Genomic DNA, 6,000 nt, shown 5'->3' with positions numbered 1-6,000 from the left:
GCTACACAAGCATATTGGCAAGGCAGCTATAGCAATGACTCGCTCTCCATAAGGATATGGGCGAATGGGATGCTAATGAACAATACAAAGATGAAGATCTACCAGGCTTGTGTGTTGAGCATGCTGCTTTAAGGAAGTAAGTCGTGGACATCTTGCAACTGTCAGGAGCTATGCTTCAATGCCTTCAACGTGCACTAAATCAGGAAGAGTTGGGCATCAAATGGCAGGACAGAGTCCCAATCAAAGATGTGCTCTCCCAAGCCCAAGTTCACACTCCTATCTCAGCAATGTCTATGTTGGCTTGGTCATGTGCAAAGAATGGAGGATTGGAGGATACTGGGGTTGCCGCCTTGGTCGGGCAAAATAAGGGACAGGTTAGGAGGGAATTGGTGGGCTAAAAATTACCTGGTGCAGAAATGACTTCAAAGCAATCCATTACAGTGGATGATCGGGTTGCAAACGTGATCTGTGCGGGAGGCACGTTACAACCCGCAGTGCTGCGTCCGTGCATGCGCGGGTTGCAATTTGGCACTTCTGCACATGTGCAAAGTGCAATTTAGTGGTTCTGCACATGCGCAAGGCCGAAACCCAGAAGTAACCCGTTCCGGTACTTCCAAGTTTCGGTGCGTCCATATCCCGAAAACGCGCAACCTGAAGCGTCTGTAACCCGAGGTATGATTGTACAATGATCAAACGGAAGCTATCAGTAACTGCAAGCATTCCAACAATACTGAAAGGAAACGTCCACACCTGCTGAATTTCTGCCTGCCAGAAGGATGGTAAATGCAGAAACCCAGCCAAAAAGGAAGAAAGGGGTAGGGGGAGAGAGAGAGCAACAAATTCCGCTTCTCTTCCTCACATAGCTTTGCCTCCAACATCCTAACAGGATTCACATAACCTCTCATCCCCCTGAGAGCTTCACTATATGAAGGTTATGATGCTTTAATGCCTAGAGATGGATGATTATTTATTAAACTTTTTATACCACCCTTCAGTTTCAGCAACAGAACTCTAAATGTAAGAAGCCTCCACGCTATCCATTCTTGAGGGGGAAATAAGCCAAGAGATCCTTAGACACCCAGAGAGGCAAAGGGAGACTGAGCTTTGCAAGCAGAAGCTGCAGCTCCGGGAAACGTCTCGCTCCCTCTCTCAGAGCCATTGGAAAGAGCTCTGCCCAACCCGGAAGAGCCTGCTGCCTGGCGAGCTCTATTGGCTAGCCTGGAGCGTCAATCAGCCAGCTTTGGAGGGCGGGTTCAACTGCCGAGGTGCCTAGCAAGCTAGGCAGCGCAAGAAAAGCAAATTAGGGTGAGTGCACAAACGTTAAAATTTTATTTTTTATGTCTTCAAAAACGTAACAAAAGGCATTCCAAACGGAACAAGGGACCCTGTACCCCCCAAACAGAACAAGCCTATATTTTAAAGGACAGGTGGCAGCCCTAGACGACCCCCAAGGATGTGCTCTACAGGGAGCTGGTACTAGGCCTGTTGGCAGACCAGCTCTGCGTTGCAAAGATCTCTGCAAACGTGAGGTGAAGACTGGCAACATCAACCCTGCCGTGTGGGAATCCCTTGCAGACGACTGTAGTGCCCGGAGACAGTCAGGTCGTGCATCCGTACCAGTGACCAGAAGAGGAATGGCCACTGGGAGGAAAACAGAGAGAATAAACGCCATGGCTCACCTGCAGCAACGCAACCGGTCGCCTTCATCTGCCCCAGCTGCCCCAAAACATGTCTCTCCCGTAACAGTCTGTACAATCTCAGAAGTCACTGTAACATTCAAACAGTTTGACTTCACTTCCAAAGGTGCACTCCTACATTGTCTCCTGATGTGGCAGTGGTCCAAAGCGCCACAATAAATGTGATAATGTGTACCCCTGTACATTCTTGAGTGTGCTAATAGAGAAGTTATGGTAGCCTGTTATTTTAAGAAATAGCTGATTCTGCAAGTTTGCCATTCTCAGTTAATCATAAGAACATAAGTAGCTACATAACGCAAATGGATACACGTAACACAGGTTCCCAACATGCACACTAACACAATGCACACTAACAGCCTACTCAGCAGAAACGGCAAATGCTTATGCACATGTGTACTAAACATGAAATGAGGTAACTTTTATGCATATGATTGGTCTAACAACTTGAAATGAAATGTATATGATTGGTGGAAATTGAAATCCTTTGTCTAGAAACTTATAAATGACCCCCCTGGGCATTGGGTGGTGTTCAGATTTTGTGGGCTACCTGCTGAACCTATTGCTTTGCAATAAATAACGTTGGACTCCTAACCCCTCTCGTTTCTGAGTTTTTGTGTCAAAGACTCAGAAGATAAGGCATTTTTTGGTTTGCTACACTGAGCCAGATGGTTGCCACAACAACAGGTGTGTGTGTGTGTGTGTGTGTGTGTGTGTGTGTGTGTGTGGTACTTAGGCCTGTGGGCTGGAGTGTCGTGATCCCTATGCTACCTTATAAATTGTTTCTGTTTCCGATGGAAAGAAAGCTTCACCCTCCCACAGACCTTGGAATTTCCCTCATGCTTGAGACGTAGCTTCTCTGGTCATGACTCGAGGTCCTCTGCCACATCTTGTGGGAGCACTGTTTCCTTTTGCCAAGGTACAGATCACCCCCAATTGGCCCTGTGCCTCAAATTTTGTATGGAGCTGCTGTGCATGCCTGGAGTTGCCTTTGAAGAATGTTTGGAGACTACATCAGGTGTAGAATCCTGCTGCCAGGCTCGTTTGCAAGCCCCAAATGCTGGTTATTACATTTAAGGGTCTATTCAATTTGGGAAGTGTGGAACACATACTTCCATATGATTCTCCCTGCCCACTAAGATCATCTGGAGAAGTTCTGATTCACAGCTAAGCTGAAGGTGGGAAAGGGAAGGTAACTCCCTCTCTCTGGAGCTGCTTTTCTCCCTCTCTTTCAACTCCAAGTAGGCTTGTGAAATTGTATTTTTTAAAAAGTAAAACTTACTTCTTTCTATCCACTTTCTCCGCAAAATGCATAATTTTGTATGGCTCTATGCTGTCCTCTCTTACTTGCATTTTTTCCAAACTAAAATGCCCCAAATGTAATTTTTGCACATTTGAGAGTTGCTCCAAACTCACATTCATTTTAGTTGCCCTTTTCTACAACTTTTCCAGCTCTACAGTTTTTGGGATGAGGTGACCATCACAATACACTGTACACAGTACTGTATAGCCATGGATGTATATAACAGTATTATGATATTGACAGTATTATTTTCAATCCCTTACCTAATGATCTTTAATCTGGTATTTGTCTTTGTTACAGCTGCTGCATAATGGGTTGATATCATCATCAAGCTATCCTCCACAATCGCAAGGTACATTTTCTGGTGACTCATTGCCAGTTCATCTCCATTGGTATATATGTGAAATTAGGATTGTTTTCCCCAATGTGCCTCACTTTGTACCTGCTTAAATTGAATTGTATTCGCCATTTTCCCATTTGCCTAATCTGGAGAGATCCTTTACAAGCTCCTCGCAATCCCTTTTTGTTTTAACATCCTTGAACAATTTGGTATCATTAGCAAGCTTGGCTCCCTCACTGGTCACCCTTAACTGCAGTAAATATAATCCTGTGGTTTATGTAAAATGGCTGCCATTGCACATCTGCCAACACCTGTGCAACCTAGTCACTGTCCTTTCTTTTTAAGCTAATTTAGCCTCTGTGAATTAACTGTGCACTGCCTCCTTAAGTATAACCCAGCTTCCAGTGGCCAATACCACATCTGGCAGCAAATACCATAAATTTCATTATTTCATAAATTATGAATTGTTTGAAAAGTATCCCTTCCTCCACCTTTTTCAAGCTATTGCATGGGCAAGCCTGAGTTTCAGCATTATGGGAGAGGGAGAAAAAATAGCTTTACAGTGGTACATCGGTTTAAGAACAGCCCTGTTTCCAAACTATTCGGTATACGAACTCCACAAAACCGGAAGTAGTGTTTTGGTTAGCAAACTTTACCCCAGTCTACGAACGGAAGCCGAACGGTGGAAGGGCACCAGCGGTGGGAGGCCTCGTTAGGGAAAGCGTGCCTCGGTTTAAGAACAGCTTTGGTTTAAGAACAGACTTCCAAAACAGTTTTAAGTTCGTAAACCGAGGTACCACTGTACTTTTTTTTTTTAAAACATCTCACATGATTTTGTAAACTTCTGTCATGCCTACCTTGGATCATCTTTTCCTCTAAAATAAAAAGTATTAGTTGGTGTACCATTTGAGACTTTTTTTTCCTGAACCTTACTCCTTCTTTATGATGGATTAGGGTTGACCGATATTCCAGACATTGCCCTGTTATAGATTTATTTTCAATCCCTTTCCTAATTCTAGCATGGAATCTGCCTTACTGTTTTTAATCCCAGCCACACATAGAGTTTCTATTTTCATCAAGATATCAATCATGACTGCAAGATCTCTTTCCTGTGTCAGTCAGACACCATCAATGAATACATGAGGCTACAATTTTGTCCCAATGTGCATCATATCCCAATGTGCATCATATCTGAATATCTGAATAGTTTTTGTAAATATATAATTGAATTCAAATAATCTAAATAATAATAAAAGGACAATGCATCAAAGAACAGTGCCAACGATATACGCAGGACCACCCCCATGCAAAATATTTAAAAATGGGTTCCATTTGGGCATATTGACTTTTTAAAATACATCATAATTCTAGAGATAATACATTTAAATGTGTTTACAGGATATAATAAAATAATTTTCATATATAATTTATCCAGCTGCAAAATATGAAATCAAATCATTTCTACACATAGTATATGCACCTTTGGTGAATTAAGGAGCATAACTTGTGTTGAACAAAAAGAGTTCTTGATGGGCACCTTCAGCATACTTTAGTACAAGATTGTCCCGCAGTGCAGTTCTAATGCAGAAAGCCCTGAGACATGAGTCCACTACATCAGAGTGTTACTGAAAGTTACCAAAGGCAAAGAGGAAAACTTAAAAAGTAGGGGGTGGGGTGCAAGGCACTCACTCTATGTAGAATAATGACTATATAAGCTGGTTATTAATAAACCAAGGATAGAGGTTTTTTAAAAGTAGTTCATAGATTATAATGCCAGAGCAGATTGTTGCTCATTCGCAGTAGCCTAAAACCTGTGACATCATCTAAGCGACATTGAGCATCGCTGTTTGCAGTGTCTGGAGCACAGCAGTGATCTAGACGCTAGGTGTTGCTGTTGTCCACGACTGGAAAGGAAGAACCATCCACTCCGGCAAAGGGATTCTTTTAATGGCTCAGAATTCAAGCTGAAAGAAGAGCGAAACGATTGTATTTTCGTAGAATTTGAGTGCAGAATTTGTGTACTGTTCTGATGGATAGCTAGAGACAGAAATAGCAAGAGAGTAGTGCTAGCAGAAGAAGGAAATTATTATACTGCAAACCTCTGTTTTTCTGTTGCTACAAAAAACCAGGCAACCTAATATGTCGGGCTTATGGCTGCCATTCTGTTTTCTGTGCGTTGCCATAGTGTGCGTCTCTCTAGCCAGAGAAGCTTGCTGCTGGATCCCAGAGGATTTGGAGCCCTGTATTGCCAGTGAGTCTATTGCAGAAGAGGATCCCAGAAACCTAACAGCTGACAGCCTGCCTATTGTGTTATTAAATGCAAGAAAACATCTGGATTTGCAGCTTAGTGCATGATAGTGGACAACAGAGGAGCTGCGTGGTCAGACAGTAAGTTAAGTACTAAAATTTGAGCTTCGGATTGAAAATCTTCTTGCATTGTCTTATCTGGACATAGAAATCCTCAGTATTGACGATAAAGTCACACAGTTTCCCTCTAAAAGAGATATTTCTTCTCAGAACTGAATTGGTAATAGTGAGCGCCCCATTTGCAAATTGTTAAAAAGAATAAACAATAGGAGGGTAGAGCACTGTGGTGGACAGAATAATATGCTATTTTTAGCTTTTGAAAAGTTGTTAGACAAAGACAGATACCATTTGAAGTT

This window comes from Podarcis melisellensis, assembly GCF_964234715.1.
Source record: "Podarcis melisellensis genome assembly, chromosome: 7".
Lineage (NCBI taxonomy): Eukaryota > Metazoa > Chordata > Lepidosauria > Squamata > Lacertidae > Podarcis > Podarcis melisellensis.
Note: the sequence above shows the minus strand (reverse complement) of the source record.